This window comes from Chiroxiphia lanceolata, chromosome 3, assembly GCF_009829145.1.
Source record: "Chiroxiphia lanceolata isolate bChiLan1 chromosome 3, bChiLan1.pri, whole genome shotgun sequence".
Classification (NCBI taxonomy): domain Eukaryota; kingdom Metazoa; phylum Chordata; class Aves; order Passeriformes; family Pipridae; genus Chiroxiphia; species Chiroxiphia lanceolata.
In genome coordinates this window covers 100,270,021-100,292,980 of record NC_045639.1, presented here as the reverse complement: position 1 = coordinate 100,292,980, position 22,960 = coordinate 100,270,021, and positions in this window count along the sequence as shown.

Below are 22,960 nucleotides of genomic sequence, written 5' to 3'. Positions count from 1 at the left end.
ATCAAACTAAAACACAATGAAAATGTGTTGGTCCAGGTTATAACATCAATATTTGTTCTCCCTGCTAATATAAGCCTTTTCCTTCCAATGTTCTCTTCCTTCAAACGAAACATCTTGTTCTATCTTGAAATGAAGTGTTTTGCATATTTCAGAGGGACAAAAGGAAGTATTTGCAAGGAACAGCCGCTATTTTTTAAAATTCCATGTAAATACATTTGAAAACAGAGAGAAAAATCAGACAATTGTTTTGAAAGCAACAGGACAAAAGTTCTAACCTGTTTGTTTCTTTTTCTCCCAAACAATGTGGCAAATTCAACACATTCACCATTCAATACAGCCCATATATGAGCTGTAGTGATGTCTTTATAAGACATTGTGGGTATATTTTTGCAATTAAAATTTGCCTTTTATGTCAATCCTGTTGCTGAGGTTTCCTGCATAGTAAAGTTTATCCATAGTCCTGTCACCCTGCTTAAATTCAAATATGTGCAACATCCCCCCTACTGATGGAAAGCTGGCAAAATACTGGACTCAGTTTACTGGACTTTTACATTTGTGGAGCTGCACGGATAAGACATTTAATTACACAATGAACATAGACACTAGCAGTCAAAACATTGATAATGTACAAGAGCCCAAATGAAATCAGCTTTTGGGGAGGTTATTAAAAAATTCTGACTGTCATTTATAAATTTGCATATCATACACAAAAGAAAAATGCCAAAGGGCGCATGTTCTGTTTCTGCTTTTAAGTTTTCTTTATTTATAATTTTTCATTCTTTGCCTAGACTAATACCTACTGTACTAATTTTTAAAAGATGACCAATTGCAATTGTCAGAAATCACCTGGAATAAAATTACAAACTTGTAAAAACATAAATTCGTACAATCACTTCCATTGTTAATAGTGTGCAAGTTTGAGGCTTGTCTAGAAGCGCTACAATACAGAGTTGTGCAGTGACTTGAATATGGGCAAGAAATTTCAGGAATGTTCCCTCCCTGGTGTGAGTGTAGCAAAGAGCCCATGACTTCCCTTACTGGAATCTCACATGACAGAAAATTTCCAGTCTTTCTTCTCTTTGGTAGTAACCAAACAAATTGGTCACTATTTCCTATTCTAGTACCATGATGCAGAAGGATGTTTTTTATGGGTGATTGACTCCAATTCTCTGCTTTTGCAGGTATTGTTGGCTTTGTGTTTTGTATTTTCTGACCAGGACCATGTACCTATCACTAGCAGGACATCAGTCACGATTGCTTTTTCTGTGTCTATTCTGTACCTTATTTTGCATCATGCGTCAGCAGCTTGATTTCTTCCCAGTTTGTTGCTTGTGTTGTTTGAAAACATATGCATGTGTTTGTGTGAGACTGAGCTACATGGGCAGAAAAGTCTAGTGCCATTCACGTGCCCTGAGACCTGGCAATGTGGCACTGCATCAGAAAGACATCACTGTCCTCTGGAGCAGCTGGAGGTCAAGACATGTTGAGGTGTCTCAGATTACACTGTGTGATCATCTTTGGGCAAGTGGAACCTGTCCATTTCAGCAGGTTCTTACTTTGAGATTAAGTTCAATGTAAGACCAGTGTAGCCAAACATCGATGTCTATGTATCAATGCCTCCCATTATCGTCTATAGATGTTCAGGACTCGGTCCAGGTACATAAAAGCTGGTATCTCTTGTTTCCCTCAAGATGAGCTGGAGTATCCTACCTATCTTTTAGCTGCTATTCCAGAAGAACACAGGTCTCCAAAAGGCCCTGGGTCTCCTAACCCCACAGGTACCCTTGTCTGAACCAGATCTTCCCCAAGTTGCCGTCTGTTACCCTTCTTTCCAATTCCAAAATATAACTGGGAACTTTGTCTCATCTGTATCAATAATTCCACTTACATGAATAGTTTTGCATCTATAGTTTCTTACTTATTGTATATTGTTCCTGGAAAAGGCTATTGTATCTTCTTACCTTTGTCTTTATTTGCCTCTAGAAGATTAGACAATATATAATAATGAAATATTGAATTTTGTTAATGCTGTAGTAGACAGAAAATGAATTAGATTGGGACTCTGAAGGTTTATTAGTTCTATGGTCTGTATTTTTTAGCACTATGCAAATGCTAAGTGTAATTGTTTTTTACCATTGATTTGCTTGATTTATAGAGTTTAAGGCCTCAAGTTTGAAACCGATTATCAAGAATGACCTTTTTCATTTTACAGGCTACCAAATACAATCCAGTAATTCTTTATGGAGCCCAGTATGTTTCTAGTGAGGTAATTATTATTGAAAAAAATTAGATGCAATTTGGTGACCACATCTAATTTCTCAAAGCCATAAAAGCCCTTATAAGTCTTTGTTTTTCTGAGGATACCCTTCAGCAAGAACTTATTTTTGTGCTTTAGCATTTTAATATCTAATTATAATTTTAATTAAACAATGAAGATACTGCAATAATAGTTTCCTCATTAAAATATGAATCAACAGGAAAATTAAGGTCTTATAGCAACCTAAAGTGGGCTACGCTGAAACCGGAACATTTTTTATTTAAGAGTTAGGTCTTAATTATTACTCCCTGTGTAAAATGTATATTATAAGATATCCATGGTAGACAAAGGACCATTGTGTATGACCATTTACATGGTGTGAGAACATCAGGCAAAATTTTGCTGCCAGCTCCCTCTGGGTCCTTTAGTTGTGTCCAAACTTGCCAAAATATGAGTCAAATGTGGTCTTTTAATTTCTGGCTTGAGGTTCTTTGGTTTTTTGTTTGTTTTTTTCTGCATTTTTGGGTGTATTTGAAAAGCTTGTCTTGCTGAAGGCTTTCACTGTAGAATTTGTAGCAGCTCCTCCTGTGCAACACCTGAAGTGACTCCCTTCCTACAGAAAGCAGCTTCCACAATCACAGAGACAACCATTTGGGGGGAAAAGAGGAGAAGTTAAGGACTGAAAAGCTGTGCTGGAAATATGCACTCAATATTCTGAAAAACCCCAGAAGTGTTAGTGGCATTCAATCTGAATTAACTTTTCCCAAGAAACTCAAGGCATTGATGCAGAACCTGTGGAGGCTAAGGGTAACTGTGGCAAATACCTTCAGGAATGGTATATATGTCATAATCCAGGAAGATAGGGGGCAGGGCTGATGAAAAAACATGAGGCATTCCTCAGAAATACAGGTTTGAGGGCCAAGACAGTTGTCTTTTGAGAATCGGTCCTTCTCAGGGAGCCCCCAGAAGCACCAGGGCCCCATCCTGCCCGTAAGCAAGCTAGTCTGCAGGAAGTAGTCCAGGAATTCGGGCTGATTTGCTCCATGTTACAACTGTAGCAGGAGACTTTGAGTTAGGCAGAGTCTTAAGAACCATTTTCATTTGTTTTTTCCTCTTAGTGCAGTGATGTTTAGCTTCTGCAGCATGAGAAAACACTGATAAACTCAGTGATTTGCACCATGTAGCTCATGAAAAAAAGTAACGGGTGGGGGAAAAAAAGTACCTTTAATTTATTTTTATTGACTAGTTCTAACTTTTCTGTCAAATGTAGCTTTCTTTGAGTGAACGTGTGCTGCCACCCATAGGCAGCCCCAAAAATGTCACCTCGTTCTTGCAGTTTATAACAAACAGCACCACATCTGTGGTGAAAACCGGGTTCCCTGTCCTCTCCCATCTGTCCTCAGAGCTACCTATAGAATATGACCCTAAATTAAGTATAAACAAGGTGAGAACAAGCTAATTCAATATTTCAAGTTAAAGGTAGCTCACCGAGAATGTTTCATTCTTGTGAATATGGTATTATTATTATTATTATTGTTCCTTGTTCTTCTGTAAAAGGAAATGAGCACAGGGTGATCTCCCTCCCTGTTCTCTGATGTGTTGATAGCAATCATTCTCAGTTAAATATATTTTTAATACTTTTTAATATTTAAACTCAAGTATGCTTACTTAGCAAAAAGAAGAGAAGGCTCTAGGGAGACTACTCCCTTTCAATATTTAAAGGGGGCTTATAAGACCTGTAGCAATTGTACAAGAGGCAATAGTTTTAAAATAAAAGAAGGTAGATTTAGACTGGATATAAAGCAGAATATTTTACTGTGAGGGTGTAGAGGCACTTGAACAGGTTGTTCAGAGAAGTTATGTTTGCCTTATATCTGGAAGTGTTCCAGGCCAAATTGGATATGGTTTTCAGCCTGGTCTAGTGGAAGATGTCCCTGCCATGGAAGCTGGGTTGGAACTAGGTGATTTTTAAAGGTCCCTCTCAACACAAACCACTCTATGATTCTATGATATATATGTGAAATAAAGATTATTAGTGCATTTTGATAACTCATAATTTGTGCTCTCCACACACCTATGTGATATGACTAATAATACTTTGGCAATAATGAAGTTAACTATAGTAGAGCACCAGCTGATGAGTTGGTCTGAAAGGGAGAGAACAATTTCACAGTACTGAGCATTCTGACTTATTGCAGCCTTACTGGCTGCACACAGAAAGGACTAAAAAGTAACAGATTTTTTTTTTTTGGGGGGGGGGGGATCAAATTAAGATCAGCAGAATCATTTCCAAGCAAGACGTGAATTCAATAGCATAAATACTGAAAACTTTGCATGATCATCCAGGAAAAGAGACAGCTTTGTTAATAACATTGCTACTAGCACTGGTGCATTGCTACATTTCAACATATGGCTCCTGCAAAACAGAAAAACTATTGATAACTTGACAAAAGTGTTGTGTCTTGGCCTCTTCACAGCAGGGGGAATGAAAAAATCAAGACTATTATAATTAGTATCAAGTGTTCCTACTGTAGTTTCCCTTTTGCCTGATTTTTCAGAAAGGTGAAGAGGGAAATCACAGTTAATATTTCTTTTAATTCATACACTCAAATGGTGGCCAGTTTTCAGTTTTTAATCTTTGCTTTAACAAAGAGCATTTGGGCACCTATTGACGGTGAAACACAGCAGTCGACTACCTTGTAAATTAGAAGCTGCGGTAGTAAAAATGGATTTGTATATCACCAGGAGTAGAGAGAGTGTCTGCCTTGTAAATTTAATTAAACAGCAGGTGCAAAATCAGGTCATATGGCTTTGATGTGCCCCATGTGAGGATGACAACTAGACAATGATTCTAATATGAAGAAATTTGCATACATTTGCATTGGATTGCATGGAACATTGTAGCTCACACCTACTTTCTGTGTTTCATTTTGGGGAAGTTGGAGATTTGAATGAATGGTTCCTATTTAGTTTCTACAACTAAACACAAGAAATGCTTTTGTTCTGTCATGGTAGGGAACATATGGGTTATGATGCTGTTATGTACCACTTTATAGAGTATGCTTACATGATAATCAAACATTTGAAAATGCAGCTGAGATACTTGTAATGACAGGAGAAGCAAAGCTGGGAGCAGGGGGGAACACAGAGGAAGAACGGAAACCACTTCTGTGTTTTAATCTTTCCTTGATGATCATTTGTTTACTGGAGCATTAATGCAAATCTACATTCTGGTCTTTGTCCAAGGGGTGTTGCAAACAATTCTCTTTGCTTTTGTAGCTAATACTGTAAACAATAAAATTATGTAGGTTGGAAGTGTTTTCAAATATGGCAATTAGCAACTCATAAAGATTATTAGTTATATAAAAAAATGCATTTTCTTACCTTACTGGGAAAGGCTAAAGGTAGAATACATAGATGATAGTTATGCTTCTTATGCTATTGGTTTAATGGGAAAACCAACTGTATAGATCCCCAGACCTTTTCTTTGCTGTTAAAAATGTTAATGAACAGTTGGTTTCATTTTTGACAGTTTGTCTGTGAGATTCTGAATCCCAGTGCTGTTTTTTGCTGACTGTGCTAGAAGTATAAGTTTTAGAGGCTATTAAAACACAGCTGGGAGGGCAAAATGAATTGCTATGAGAGAAGTGGATGCAGCTGAAAAAAGGGATGAACCTTGCTCATTAGGTATTACATAAACCTGGATCAGCAAAGATCAAAACCTGCCAAGAAAAGGCTGCTCGTCAGGGAAGCTATGGGCATGAGCCTGTGTGCACTTCTACAGTCTGATCCAAAACAGCAAACCCACTCAGATTTAGAAGTTTGCAGTGGCTCACATCTTGGGTATGGTCGTCACTGCAAACTGCCATCTCTAGCAGCTATTATGCCATGGTAACAAAGTCCCAGCTATTATCACTGTACTAAGTGTAAGAATCATTCCAATTAGTTCAGCTCACTTAAACTAGACACAGAGATCAGACCTAAGTAGACAGTAGAGAGTCCCTGTGGCAAAGGTGAAAAAACTATAAATGTGGAAAAAGTCCCCTGGAAGGCAGTGCGTGGTGACAGAAGTCTTGTGTATGTGGTTACTCAGGTGGCCTCGATCCAAGGTGTCTATGATACTCCCTAGGTTATGAGACAGCCTTTATAGAAGTATCAGGATGTATCAAGAGGCACCGCTTTTAAATGCTCACAATGTTGGTTCTCACATGTATTTCCGAGAGTAGACTTTGGCTCTCAGGGATGTAAATACACATGACTGGGTAAAGAAAATAACATGACAAAGGTCCTGGCAACAAGACTACAAAGACATTTGCCCTATGAGGAATCTCATGCTGCAGAACTGCTTCAGGGGGACACGTGAGGGTCTTTTTCACTTTGAGTGTTTGACTTTGTCTCTGCTGGAGCTCTTTACTGCTTCTGTTAGAACACAGACCTCCACATGATTCAGCACAGCTGGGGGTCAGTGGGGAACAGATGAAAAAGGAAGAGAAGGAAATGGGATGAGAATTCAGGGAAAGGATGAAAGTTGAACAGGAGCCTTCTAGACAGATCTTCTGCCAGCATGAAGTACTTCCATTATATCAACAGCTGATCTGCTTTGGGTGGTTTCTGTCTTTGCTGCCTACAGCCTCCTCACTGAGGTTTTATCTGTCTTCAGTTGTGGTGATTGCTAAATCAATTGTTTGTGTTAACCCTCCTTAGGGATAGAAACTTTCAAAGATACTGGCAGAAATGTGATACTTTTTGTAACTATTCTCCCCAAATAATTCATCACTGGTACTTGCTCTGTCTGACACACTGTGTCCTGAGTTGCCTGAGTGGGCACTGAAACCTGTAGGGCCTCCAGCACCCATGCTATGTAAATAAGTAGGTTTACTGAATTTGACCCTAAGCGTTTTTTTTTTAAAAAGCTAATATTCTTTGTCCTGGAGCTCCCAGGTGAAGCTTAGAGAAACAACAAATATACCAGTTGCAAACGCATAATCTCCAAGTCTAGATAAAAACTAAACAATAATCTAAAACTTCATTTTGAGAGAAAAATATATTAGTTAATTCTTTTATTCAATTTCCCTTTTTTTTTTTAAAGAAATGGTAAAAAAAAAGCCAAGAAAAAACAAACATGAAACATATCAACCAATTTGTTTTATCTTATTTTAATTTTGGAGGGGGGAGGGGTGTTTTGGTTTTGTGTTGTTTGTGGTTGGTTGTTTTTTTTAGATAACATGAAACAGTGCCCAGGAAAGCAAACATTAGAAGTAACACAATTAATTATGGCATCAGTGAACAATTCAGCAGATCAGAGAAAATATTCAAATAACCTTCCCAAATAAAATGCCAACAATGTATATTAAACACCTGTAAGAACTTTTTTAAAATAGTTAGCATGCCAAATGCATTCAAATAGATTGGGTACCCATATTAATTGCACAGCAAGGTTATTCCTGCAGATCATAGGCCAAAAGAATAATTTAGGAGAACAAAAGCCAAACCACCTAGCAAAAGCAGCCAAGCATAGCAAGGAAGACGCTAATACAATAAAAAGAAGACTGAGTGGAGTCAGTATGTTTCATTTCATTGGCTCTTCCTGCAATGTGAAACCAAGGAGCCGGTGCATATGAAGGGCAGGAGACAAGGAGCTCTGGTAGAGTCCTGCAGGTGGTGGCCCCTGGTGGCAGCATCCTGGGATGGTGAGGAGAGATGAGAGATGGAGCTGTACCACTCTGTCCTGTAGAACAGGGGCATTTCCCACAACAGTGGATGCAGCCTGTGTGGTCACCCCCTCCTGGTGGCTCCAGAACAAAATTCCTGGCAGTTTCTCTAAGACAGTATGACTTCAGACCATCCCTGCGCAGACTGGCTGGTGCCAAGCAGGGCTTGAATTCCAGAAGATGACCTTTGTGTCTTCCACAAGTCCTTTTTCTCCAAAGCACTGGAAACAGTTTCAAGGACTGGGTTAGAGCTGTTCTGTATCAGTTATGCTGACGGGAAGCAGAAATCCACCACTTGCAGTGGCAGCTTTCCCACCTTCTCCTGAGAAAAGACAGCCAAAAAATATCCAGCAGAAGAATTAACATTCTGGTTTATTTCACATGTGTGTAAGAATCTCTACAAGGTATGAAGGGGATATAACTTTTCAAGTGAATTCTCCTAACATGATATCAGAAGTAACATTCATAATAAGAAGAAACATTTGACCTGCTCTTTGCTAAGCTTAAAAATATAAAAGTATTTTATATGCAAATGTTCTCAATTCGTAAACCAGTTAGATCAGAGGACTAACCTTCACATTTTCAAGGAAGATGTATAAAGACAGTAAAAAGCACAAGAATTTTATGGTTATTTTAGACAACTAAGAACCTGGTTCCCAGTATCTTCGACCTCAGTACAATTCTCATTATTGGATTCACTAACTGGGCAGTAACAGATACCAGGAAGTATCCTGGCCATTGAGACAATTACCTTAGGTGAAGATAACTAACTCTGCTAAAACTGGTAAACTTCTGAAAGTCACCACTCCAGAGCTTTGCTTCAGTTTTTCACAGTTTGCACTGGTTCTTCATAATTGATATGCTTTTCTTCCAAGGTTATTCCGACAAAAATATGTCCATCTTCACTCCCACATCAACCAGAGAAAACACCAGATGGGTGCAACTCACTGTTATTAATTTGTACTACATTGTAAAAAAATATAGTAAACCAGCCTAAACTATTTCCAACTCAGTTACAGAAAATACAGTGGTATAGAATGAGGGGAATTATCTCTGCTTTACAGAATGATACATTAAAATCAACCTGGCTCAGGAATCATCAAGTTAGAAGTTAGTTCTAAGTCTCTTGATTCCAAGGATAGCTGGACAAAAAAAAGTATTTTCTGATACCAAAAAAGTTTCCAAAATCTAGATAATTGTATAATCTGATGAAACTGATGCCTTTCAAAGTAAAAACCCCTCCATTTAACCTAGGAATATTCCAGCATTTTAGACGCAATCTAGGAAGTAAGAGATGGGCTCAGGTCCTTAGGTTGAATTAAACTGTTTATTTTTTTGATAATTCAAGGTAAATATCCTGATCTTTAGGTTAAGATGGGGGAGGATTCTTTCTAAATTTAAGCAACAATTTTATTCTTGGCAAAACTATCTTTAACATTCTTTAGAGAAGTTTGAAATTGATGAAATAGCATTTTTCAAAGGAAAAAATAAACTAAAAATTCCCAATATTCTCTAATATCAATATTTTAGGTTCTTTCAAACCCTTTTCCTTTCTTTCTTCCTAGTTTCCTAATCAACACGAGGTAGTAGAAGAAAGATAATTGAAACACTGTAGCCTTGCTACACAACTTAGAAATTTTATTATGATCTCTCACTAGCCTGAGTTGCTCTAATACCTCTGACTTAGTTGCTCATAACTAGGACACAAATTATCCACACTTTATCATTCTAATGCTGTCATCATATCTCTACTTTTTAGATACCAAAACCTTACATATGTGAGGTGAGCTTCACTGTTATCTTCAAATATGACAATCAAGCTTAGTGCTTTTCCCACTTCATATGGAGCAAACGTGTAAATACTTTAATAAAATTGAAAAAAAAAGAAAAAGGAAAAAAAAAAGTGAAAGCTGTTCCCTGCTGATTGATTTTTCAAAAGCTCCCTAGACTGATTTGGCTACAGATGTTTGCAAAATGATTGGATGTAAAGTGGGCTTAATTCATAAAAGCAATAAAATGTTGCTTATTGACTGAACAGATGAACTAGCTGAGGGGACATAATTTGGAGTGTTCTTATTGGAAAAGCTTTGAAAAAATGTAATGATAATGCAGAAAAGAAGCCTTATTAGATGTGGTAGAATAAATTTACTGCAAAACATTTTAGAAGATTTGAAATACTGAGAAAATTAGTTTCTGAAATTTAGATTGTACAATTATATGTCCGTATTAACCTGATGTGGCTCCTCAGACTAGCCATGTTATTCACAGTTAGCAACGTGGTGATAAAAGCCTACATTTAAGACAATGATAATATGAACTAAAAGAAAGGATTACTGGTAACTAAAATTCTTTCCTGTCTTGCCAAAGGACTGTTCTTTCAGTCTATTCTGCATTTTCAAGGCTGTGAAACCTCATATTAAAAAATAGTTCCTGTTTTCTCCTAAAAGAGAGAGTGAAGAAATCACTGCAAGATCTCTACCAGATTTCCTTTCTTGAGAATCCAGATATTTCTTGAGAATCCAGATATTTAACTACATGCCTACTAAGGATTTGCAAAAATAGGATTAAAGTCATGTTGTTCTACAGCCCCAGTGTATTCTGCTGGTCATGGTTCTGCTCAACTGGATTGGATATCTGAGGCCTCACTACTCTACAACCTATGGGTAATTTTTAATATTACTTTAGGTAGTGCTAGTAGTCAGCTGGAAATTTTTATGTTCTTAGCTCTCTACCTAAATAGCACTCCATTTTTGACTTCTTAATCTTTGTCATGGGAATTTTGAGCACTAGTCTTAATCAGAGTTTTGAAGGAATACTTAAAGTGAAATCCCATCTTAAACTTATGCTTGTAAGACTTCTTTTTGGAAATCTTCAAAAAGCCCTTGTGCCTCTGCGTAGGGAATTGAAGCTCTTATTTTAGAGCTGTTTCAGCCAGTGCCTGGAATTAAAGCTTAGATTAGGACCTAAAATGAGCAGATTGCATCCATATTCCCCAGACCTTTCTCCAAATGTGTTTGCAGATGTGTTAACTGCAATGGATACAACTTTCTTCTGTTTGGCTTAAAATTTTCCCCTGGGCTGGCTCATGAGCATTATTCCTGGTGACAGCAGGGTGCTGTGAAGAACACTGCTGGGCAGGATGGAAGAGGAATGATCATCAATGGGAGCATCTACTTTTCTCCTGGCATGACTTACAGCACAAAGCGTGGAGATATCAAAAGAACATCCAGTTATGCTTTCAGCAGTTGAGGAATGGTGGAGTGCCCATAAAGCCAAATCACAAAACGCTGAGTGTCATTTAGATGCCAATGCTTTAAATGTCATATGTATTACTATGATCTGCAATTTCTTATATCGTATACTCAGCCAGGGGCAAAAGTTTCCACCAGGGCTGGATTCTGGAAGTTGCAAAACTAAGTTCAAGAGAGGCAAGGATTTATATTTCAATTAGTAATTGCTAACTAATGTGTGTTTTATTCTAAAGACACTTATGTTACCAGTTTGCCACTGTGTTGGGTTACCATGGCAAAGTTTTGGAAAGCTGGAGGACTACAGGAGTGGCTTTTGTGAGAAGCTTTTAGAAGCTTCCCTCATGCCCAGGTGAACCAATGCCAGCTGAGTCCAAGACAGGCCTGTCCCTGCCCAAGGCTGAGCCCATCAGCGATGGTGGTAACACCTCTGGGATAGCATAGCTAAGAAGGGGAATAAAAAACTGTGCAACTGCAGATTGAGAAAAGAGTGAGAATATGTGAGAGAAACGGCTCTGCTGATGCCAAGGTCAGTAAAGAAGGAGGAGGAGAAGGTGCCCCAGGTGCCAGAATAGAGATTCCCCTGCAGACCATGGTGCAGACCTGGTAAAGCAGCTGTGCCCCTACAGACCATGGAGAACTGCACACTGGAGCAGGCAGATACCTGAAGGAAGCTGTAATCCCAAGGGAAACTTGTGCTGGAGCAGATTCCTGGCAGGACATACAGCCCATGGAGATGAGCCCACATTGGAGAAGGTTTGCTGGCAGGACCTGTGACCTTGTGAGGGACCCACACTGGAGCAGTTCATGAAGAACTGCAACCTTTGTGAAGGACTCCGTTGAAGAAGTTTCTGGAGGACTGTCTTTCTGTGGGAAGGACCCCAAGGTGGGGCAGTGTAAGAGTGTGAGGAGTCCTCCCCCTGAGGAGGAAGTCTAGAGACAACGTGTGATGAGCTGAGTACAGCCTCCATTTCCCATACCCCTGCACCACTGGCAGGGAGGAAGTACAGAAATTTGGGACTGAAGTTGAGCCCAAGAAGAAGAGAGGAGCGGGGAGAACTTGTTTTTAAAAATTAATTTTTGTGTTATCATTACCCTATTCTGATTTTATTGGTACTAAATTAAACTGATTTTCCCAAGTGGAGTCTGTTTCGCCTGTGATGGTAATGGGTGAGTGATCTCTCTCTTCCCCTATCTCAGCCCATAAGCCTTTCATTATATTTTCTCTCCCCTGCTCAGCTGAGGAGAGCAGTGCTAGAGCAGCTTTGTTGGGTATCCAGCATCCACTCAGTGTCAGCCTATCACAGCCACAGGCCTTGGTATTGCTTGCTATATTATTTGGGATAGCTTCTGGATTGAGAGGGATGATAATCTTAATGGACCATGGCATTCCTGTTGAATTTCTGCTGTTTGCATGGGCAAGAGTTTGATACTTTGCTGTTTTAATTATTATATTTTAATATATGTGTGAGAAAATTGGAGTCATGGACTGCCATTTCAGTTCCTGACATGCACCACTTGTCTGAGAGTGCTCTGGCTTTAAAAAGAGAAACAAAGCTATGTTTCCCTTGTATAGGAACAGTTTTGTTCCTAAATGGACCTATGCAGACCCATTTATTATGCCCTGGATGCCTGAGACCTCCATGTGGGACTAGCAGATACCATACAAGATGTACAGAAGACTTCTGGACAGGTAGTTGAAGACCAGTGGGATTGTGTGAGGTCCTACAGGAAACAGAATCACACTGCTCATTTTGGTCTGTTGAAAGAAAAGTTTGAGACAAGCACAAAAACAGCACTGCAGAAAAACCTGAAAATAGTAAAAAAGCCTTGTATTTTCTCCTTTTAAGTTGTGAAAGGAAAAATTCAACCAGAATCTTTCTAAAACCCAGCAATGCAAACGATCAAAGCACTAGGTTTTATTCATACAGGCACTCTTATGCTTAAATTTTAAGACCATTTGGAGTTATCGTCTCATCAAGTTAAGCCCATGTACAGGGATTGCCAAGATCACTGTCTTTTCCTGCTGTAACTGATGACAGCAGGGTGCCATTTGCATGTACTAGCCCACTGTTGCCTGTCTGAATGGATGTAACTGGCAAATCTCTGTTCATAGTGTTTTTAAAGCAGCAGTGAACATTTGGGCAGGGACATGTGCTTACTGGTGAGGTCAAACTCTTCATACTATGGTCCTAATGCTGAGAAGAGGTCAAACTCTATAATGTGGTCCTAAAACTGAGAAAGGAGAAAGAAAGGAGAAATATATAAAGGGAAAACTGGAGGTAGTAATTTAACAATAGGATGACAGTCTCGATTTCTACAGCCTTTACCACCTATATATGCCTTTTTCCTGCTGGAAAAAAGTCCTTACCTAGTTTCAGAATTCATCACAGCCTGTGGGTAACAACCCACCATAAGTTTCTGAATGTAAAAACAGTTCAAGCGATAGTTCCTTGAATTTTAGAGCCTTTGTGTAGAACTGTATTTTGCCTCACCTATATGATGCAGTGCTGAAGAGGTTAAACAAAAGTCGCCCCTTTTTCAAAACAGTGTTAATTAAAAATGCAAAACCCAAAGAAATCACAGCTGGATAAATGAAAACAGCCCAGATGGTATAGCAACAAACTTCTGGCAGGTCTTGAAGCAGACAGTATTCCTGCATATTTTATTTCCTAGCACAGGCTATCACCAGACCACAACAGTAATGGCTTGGGCAATGCAGTAGAATCCAGAGCACTCAGGCTATCCTGGTGCTAAAGGCAGCACAGTTTCAGAAGCACCTGACTACATACCTGGTGTTTGTTCATTGCACCAAGCAAATCCCCAGATTCCTATTGTAAGTCAACTGACTGTCTCTTCACTGAGAACAAATTCCTTTTGGTGATGCTCTTTCAAGTGTGCACATGGACAAAGTTCTATCTTTCAATCTGTGAATGTGTTATCAAATCCAGTGATACCCTGCTGTGTATCTGTCAACTTGATCTGAAATGGACTCAGCCAGCGAATTCAGACCTAGTTTGATGAGCTTTAGATCATGCTCATGTGTGCGGAACTCCAGCAAATTCCAAACCAGGTTGCACTAACTTTCGAAAAGGAATTGGGTGACACCACTCCTCTGCAGATATGTCTAACCAGCTCCTTGCATCCTATAGGGTGACCCTGCCTATATACAGGAGAGTAGCAATGGGGATATGTTGTTTCTTCATTTGGGCTGCCAGGTTCATGAAATTCTAGATGTTCAAAATCTAAGAGTATCTAGACAGAACTTTTGAGAGAAAAGAAGTTATGTCTAGATTACATGGGGTTAGGGACCAACTCCAGGCTCAGGGCAATGGAAATAATATTTATAATTACTTTGCACACTATGTCTTGATAAGAGCCTTTCCCATTAATTTCTTAGTCTTAAGAAATCATTCAACTTCATCTCAATTGGTTTTCCAGCTCACTGGTAAGACAGTAAGTACCAAAGGAAGTGAAGTAGATGCTACACGGATTAACATCTGAGAATTAAATTACTGGGGCAGATAAAAAATATGTTAGAGCTGCAAGAGAGAGAAAGTTGTGGACTGACAAGGTTAAAACATCAGAAAATGTACAAAGATATCAATTAAAAATAAGTGTGTCTCTAGAATGATCATCAGTCATCTTCTAAGTGCTCTACAGTGGGGGCTTGCATGTCTTTTCAAATGAAGTCTGCTCTTAGTACTTGTGGTAAAACCAGTGCTAGCACTACACCAAGTCATCGTGCTAACTACACACCACATAAGCTATGCAAAAGTAGCGTGGGAAATGTACAGTTTGTTTGTTGTTCTTTTGTTTGGGCTGTGGGTCGTGTTATGCTCTCAGACCAGCCCCCCTTCAGCGCATGGTTCTGGCTTGGAGCCCCCTACAAGGGCTCCCCACAGCTGGCAGGAGTTTCTCTGCAGGCTGGAAGGCTTACCCTCCTGTAATGGGGAACAGGGTGACCTGAACTGAGGCTATTTCTGTAGCCTTTGTGCAGTCCTTCACAGCCTTCATTTACATTTGGCATTATGATGGAAATCAGACTCTTTTATGGCCATATAAACTCTAAACATATGGCTATATCCACCCCAGAAACTCTCCTTAAACTGCATAAGAGGCAGGAAACAATAGATGGGTTTTAGTCACAGGGGACAATGGATATTTAGGCTTTATAATTAAATAAAGTCTTTGGTGAAGGAAAAAATCCTGAAAGGCAACATGGCTGTTGTAGCCACAAACTTTATTATTGTTACACCAGAAACTATCGATATCCATTTTATCTAGTAACTCTGTGATGGCCTTATTCCAGAGATGGTCTCCTGAGTGATTTGGATTAGACTTTGACTTCATGGCCAGATTTTCATGCAATGCAAGTTGTTGTTGTTTTTCTCCCTCTTTTTGTAATAATATATGTGTTGCTCTGGCAGATGTTTTATTTTCACAATTTTTTTCAAAATCAACACTACTGAGTGATACTGAGATGCTTTGATGGTGTAATCTTGACTGAAAAAGCCTTCTGGCACATTGGATAAAGACTCGTGATATGCGTGCTGCTGTGTTACAATAGATATACCACTGCTCAACCTCCTGTTCAGGTTGAGCCCCCACATACTTTTCTCACGTCTTCACCGAGCCTCCCATATGGTTTTGGGAGCTACTGAACTTCATGGGCTGACTCCCACCTTCTGTGGGGCAAACACAGCAGATTGAAGATCCTACTCACACACATACCCACCCTCCCCACCCCCCACCAAGCATGAGCAGGAACAGAGACAAACCTGCATTTCAACAGAGAGAAAAAGCAGCTGGCAAGAACACGGCAGAATTCTTCCTTCAATAGATCTCCTGCTTTCTTTCCACCCACCCTTTTCTCTTTGGTTGCTCGTCCCTGGAACATTTCCTCCTCCAGGTGGTGTTTCCTTCTATGTGGAGAATTTGAAGACTGGAATGCCAGCACCCTCACTCCCTCAAGTAATAGCCTACTCAATGTGCGAACATCTGTGTTACTGACTGTATAGTTAATAGGCTTGAGTGAAACTTCCATTCTCTGGTAGATAGCTTGGGTGGGACTGAATACTTAACCCAAAAGGGAATGTTTGCTCTACCTTGATCCAGCAGGGACAGGACTCTCAGTGAGAGGCAGGTAACATATGCTATTGTATGTGTCTTAACTAGACATTGATTCCTATGGCAGTGATTTCTCTCTGGGTTGGAAACCGATAGAGATTAGACCCAGTATTGAGCTTGATCGTGGTCTGAGCTAGAGAACAATGAATTATTACTCATTTCAGATTGAATATGGATTTTTAATTAATAAGTTTTTCATGACTGAATCCTTATTGCAGTATGTATGTTTTAGTGGTACATATATTTTATATATATGTATATAACATATTAGTCTGAGGCATTATATTATTTCTTTTTTTCTGTTCCTAGCCTTTACTTTTCACTTTGGTCCCAACTCTGTTTACTGATATTTGGTTTGCCTGCTTGAATAACACTGACTTTGTTCCTCAATTAGTTAATTCAAACTGACTGAATTATAAAGCAGTAAGTAATGAGAAATGTATAACAGCATGCATGTAGTGCACTTCTGAGTGATTTATCAATGAATATAAAAAAGTGAAAAAGATTTTGCAAACGTTTTCAAATATAGATAAGGATCACCTAAATGACAGGGCCAAAAAACAGAAACAGGGATCTTAACAGAGGAAAGCTGGTCCTGAGCTGCTAAACTGGGAGGCAGGGGTGAAGTGCCATGGTTTTTAGCTGAACAAAAAGCTGGTCCCCAGTTTGCCACTGCTCTTAGCCCCTTCTATCACAAGGTCAGTTTGTGTCATGCAAGTTGTAACTGCATTAGGAGTTAAAGCAACAGTAAAGCTGGCATTTCAGGAGAGATCTGAGAGACAGTTACTTGTAGGGATCTGAGATGACCATTTTCAGAGTACAATGACAATTTATTTCTACACCGATACCCTTGCTGAAAAGCCAGAGCTCTATGGTCAGATTAAAAATCTGGCTGCTCCTTGGAGTGTGCTGTAGTCCTGATTGCTTGTGTAATTTTTTTCTACTGATAGTATCCCTTCTGGGCACAATGATTCTTATTTATGAAAGAATTAGAAAAGGGAGAGGATTTTTCACAGAGCAGTATAGATTCTTTAAAAATATCTGAAAATATATACTCAGCACCAGATTGAATTTTCAGCAGCAGTAGATTAATTTACTCAGGGAACTACTTTATATATAAATACTTAAAATTGCTCTACAAAAAACACAAACAGCATGAACACAGGGCAATAATGCATCTTCAGATGTAATGCAGAGTCCATCTGTATAAATATCTCTAGCTCAAGAAATTAGGTGTAAAATTAAATTGTTTAAGTTCAGAAGTTGCTCATCAACTGCAGCATCAACACCACAGTGACACTGGTTAACTGCGTGTTATATTTCACAAACACCAATCAATTTAGTACTGGACTTTTTGACACAATTCTATGTACTGTTTTCTACTGGAACTTCCATAAATTAGTGTGTTTTCCCACTTATGAAGATCTATAGTTGCTACAAAATTTTCACTGCTTCTATAAATGTGTGAATGATGGTAACTGCTGCCTGTATTTGCTACCTGGTAAATCTGAGTAGAGAGTTCAGTTCACACAAGAGGGAGCAGATTGGTGCTGAACACTTATGGTTTCATTTGAAATGAGTAGAGCTGAAGGAAGCAAAGACTTTTCAGGAGGTTTTCAGCACCTCGTAGCACAGAGCCTTTAATGAACTTACAGCATAAAGAGATCCAGCCAAAAAGATGGGGTAGTACAGGTTTAGTAAGGGTAGTGCAAATTAAAACTTTTAAACAAACTAGATTTATTATATGTTTTGTGTATGTTCTTCACAAGACCTACAAAAACAATTTCACCTTAACTAGAAATTGGCCAGCACAGTTCAAATGTATTCAAAGCCACTTTTCACACATCATCATTGGTAAGAACTCAGAACAGACTGGTAAATCTTACTCATTATCGAGGATCTATGAGTAACTGGAAATCAAAGTCTAATTCTCACCCTGACTGACACATCACACAGCCCCTTTCATTTACAGACATTGCAGGAGAAGAGGATACATTATGGACTGTCTCCTTTTTGTGAGCCCTCTGACATCTCAATTTCAGCCTTTTAATAAATATCAAATATCTACTTGTCATGATATAGACATAAATATCAAATATCTACTTGTCATGATATAGACATAAATATCAAATATCTACTTGTCATGATATAGACATAAATATCAAATATCTACTTGTCATGATATAGACTCAAGTCATAGCAAAACGTGGCTTGTGAACCTGAAGCTGCTACTTTTTCACCAGAGTTTAGCTTTTTCTTATGTCAACAAAAATAGGTTTAGTAAACTTTATACCCGATTAACCCCAAACTGAAGCAAAAGTTTGTTATGCCTTCGAGTCTGCAAAACAGTATCAGTACCATTGCTCTCACTAAGAGAAGTTATTGCCATCAATCAGATATCGTATGTGCCCGAGGAGCCACAGCACGGAATCCCACAGAGCTCTAAGACTTATCATGATGTTTGTCAGGCATGGTCAGGTCCCCGATCAAATTTCAGTTCCATGCCTGCCAAATTATTGAGCTACAATATTTCATTTTCCATAATGCAATCTTTTCCATCTCTGGCAAATATTCATGATTAAAAGTGCATCCATCTGACTTTTACTAAGATAAATTATCACGTTAATCTGTTACTCTGCCTATATTTGAAATTGTGTTCTTATTTTCTTTTGTGTGAGCTACCCTCTGTTTAACAAAATGGACAGGGGACATAAAAACAGTTTGGTAAGCAGTGACAGAAATCATCCTGTGTCTATGAGAGAGCTCAGTACATGCAGAGATAAGTCCACAAGTCCTACAGTGAGGATATGTGCTGAGACTGGAGGATGAGAAGGACATAGCTTGAGCAAACACTTCATTAGCTATGAATAATGAATGAAGACACTGGACAAAATTGACTGCCCTGTTTAAAAGGAAAAAACCCCAAGAGCTGAACTCTCAATACCTTATGGTGTTTGCAAAGAGCAAAATGGCTTGCAGAACTGCAGTAGGTACTACTGCACTAACACTAGCTACTTCCCCTGCTAACCAGCAGCTCAGGCACTTTTCTTCTCCAAGATTACGAGGGATCACATTTGACTCTCTAAAGTTCAATAGGATAGTATGGGGCAGCTGACTAATGGTTTGTTGTTACTGACTTTCCCAAAGGTCCTAGTGTACTTAAAAAAACCCACAAACTTTAAAGGATGAGATCACTATGTTAATTCTATAGCAAAAATTACTATAACTTTAGAGTTATGGTACAGCTAAATAATTGTGCAGTGCTTTTATCACTGGCTATAGTAATATAAATAGTATTAATAATATAAGTAAGTAATATTCATAATATAAGTAACAATATAAGTATGTATAAACATATATAGATATGTATAATACAATAATATAAGTCATAAGTAATAAAATCTTTCCTAGATCCTGCCTGAACATATCTGCCACAGATTTTGTCAGAGACATATTGGAGAGCATGCAAGACTTCTTCAACTATTCCAGGTATAAAGGAAGCAATCCTTTAAGGGTAATTGATAGAAATAATTTTATTTTAATTTTCCTAGTTCGTTATCTTACCTATAAAATAATTTTTCTCAGCTGGTGAGAATGGGGATTTACTAAAATGTGGTTTTTCAAAGTTATTATTGAGTCCACATTTGGAGCTCATGGTTCAGTAGGAAGGTAAACACCAGCCTTTCTGAAACTGTAAGCGGTGATATTTCTCTCAGTGAAACTTCTTGTGGGACATAGGACACAGCAGAAACTTAGAGTACTTAAAAAGAGATGTAGTGAAATGAAACTCATATCACCCTTTGAAATATTGTAGAGCAACATTAATGCTCCATAATTAGCCTTTTATCTTATGTTGATGTGTAAGCCATTACAGTATAATCTAAGCCTGTTATGTGGCTTATAAATAAAAGGAAAAATAACTTCATCGAGTGAAAAAAAAAAAAAAGAAATGAAAATAAGAGCATGGAGGTCAATAATATTTTGAAAGCTCTGATTCTTGTAAGTACATTTACTGTGGTATATACAGGGTAGATGTGAATTATTTATGTGCTGATGGTGCAGGATAGCATGTCATTTCGCACACTATCAGGCTCAGAAAAATAACTCTGATTTAAAAAAAAAAAGCAAAGCAAACCATTTCATTAATAAAAACCAAGAAATAGGCAATTTGAAAGGTCTGTGCTGAAATCCGCAAAGACCATTCAAATTAAGAAACCTGTGTCCTTCACGTGTCCCATTATGGAGTATAAATTTATGCACATACTGGGGAAAGTATAGAAATAGCAAACTGATGGACAGGAATATGGAACAGGGATCTGGGGACAAGATATTCATAAAACCTGCCTAAAACTAAGCAGTGAGTCTTTAGAAGCTAGAGTGGTATGTTCCTTCTGGGGCAATTCCAGATGGAAACCGGAATTATTCTTCTGGAGAAGCAAACTTCTCATTCTCCAAGGAGAAGTGAGAGGGCCTAGCACAGCCAGCCTAGGCTTCATGGATACCTGCAACACAACTTAGTCAAGTCTGCAATAACTATGCCTCACTTTGAAGCCAGCTTTAAATGACCTTGGCAAACTAATTCAAATCCAGAAATTTTAAATAAAATCACCTAGAAGTCATCCAGTTCATATTATGAAGAATGGAGTCTCAGAGGATCCATATCCTCACCTTTTTTAGCTTGCCCATTGGACTATTGTATTATTTGCTTGGTTGACAGCACTGCCTTTTACCTACCTTTTTTAACCTTTAACATACCTAGAGCCCATGACAAGTTGTTTAACCTTTGAGCAAGAACTTTTCTAAACCGGATGTCTTCTGTACTCTTACCAGTAGAATTTTGGAGGGGATTAAAGAAAAACTAGTTGAATCTTGGTGAACTGTTCTAAAATGCATTACCTCAGAAAATTTCCCTCTTACAGGCACCAGTGTTTGGGTAGGGGTCAGCTTTCATGATGTGTCTGAGAAAATGGGATTCATTGGGCCACATCCTGGCACCACCTATACAAATCTACAGTTCACTCATTCTCTTGAAGAATTTTGATTAAACATCATCTCGAACAGAGTAGGTATCATTCCAGGTTTTCCCTGAGCCTAGATTTCTGGACTGCCACAGGATGGGATGTATCAAGGCCAGGGATATAGAACTAAACAAGGAGCAGGGAGCTCTTCCATGCTCATCGGCTGCTGCTGAAATAATAAATAAAATAATGCAGGATATGTTCTCTGTCTGAGAGTAAATGGCCTTATACAGTTTGCATCCGTATGATTTTTTCCCCTCAAAACAGGGTGACCTTGCCTATGGCTTTCACCCTGGGAACTAATTGTGCCCTAAACCAGTTATGATTGTTCTCCGACAAAATATTACTTGCTGTGAACTAAACTTATGCAAGTGAGGATGCAAACCATTAAAAAATATGAAGAAGTTGATGCCAGTGCCTGAGCCCACGGTCTTACTGTGGACTTCTGTGGTTTCAGTGGTCTTCTGTGCTGGGCCTGGGCAGCTCTTGTTGAATGCAGAGGACTAGAGGAAGTTTTGGGGGAGAAAAATGTCAATAATTAAAGCTGGCTAGACTGAAACAGGGAATGGAAGCTGTGAACTGACCAGCCAAAGGTTTTAGGAGATGATGGACTGGAATCTGGACAGAGAGTGGAAAGGTGCTGACTGAGATGGAGGCAGGTCTGACAAGCAGACATGGTAAAGCTGAAGGAATAAACTGCACTGACCGGACAGAGAAATTCACCAAATTGAATGAAATAATTTCTATTCTGGGCCAATATCTTCTGCTTGATCTATACTATATATATATTAGGTAACAAATTTTGATTTAAAACCTTCTAACGATGCCAAAATTAACTTCTTTGAAGCAAGTAGTTCCAATAGATAACATGGATTTCAAAATGTAAAATTTAAATCTGAATTTCAGATGACACACAGCACATTGTTATATGTCTTTCTGTAAAGAGACATCTATAACTGTTTTCTGCATGGGGGACACAAACATTGAAATCAAGTAATTTCTGAACGTCCTCTTGAGCAGTCTCAGTAGAGTGATCCCCTCAATTTCTGATCATAGGCAGTGCTTCTAAGACTTATGTCTCTTTAGCTCCTTCTGACTCACTTTACATCACTTTCTCAGCACTACAGACACCAAAAGTGAAAAGTGTATTTCCATAGGTTTTTAGAATGTTATGCAGTGCTGTGTGGCTGTGTCGCTCTGTAACATTCCCAGCTTAGCCATAGAAGTGTTCACCTTAAAGACAGCTCCTTGAAGTAGGGTCTTGTATTAAGGTCTTTTCTAAGTGAGTGCAGAGACATAGCCTTCAAGAGTGCTGCTTCATTTAACATTTGTGTAATCATTAGTGATTCTCCCTTTTTTCTCCCTCACACAGGGAGGGAGCATAAATGTTCTTTGCATAAATGTACTAAATATATGACATTCACTAGCAATTAAAGTGCTGTTCTCTGGTCCATTTTGGTTTCATTTAAGTAAATCCTATGAAAAAATGGTAGAAGTGAATGGAACTTGTTTGGTGCGCTAGATTTGTGTTTAATACCACAGAAATATGAAGTGAAAAAACATCCTTCCTTATTCAAAAGTTAACTTTGCTGCTAA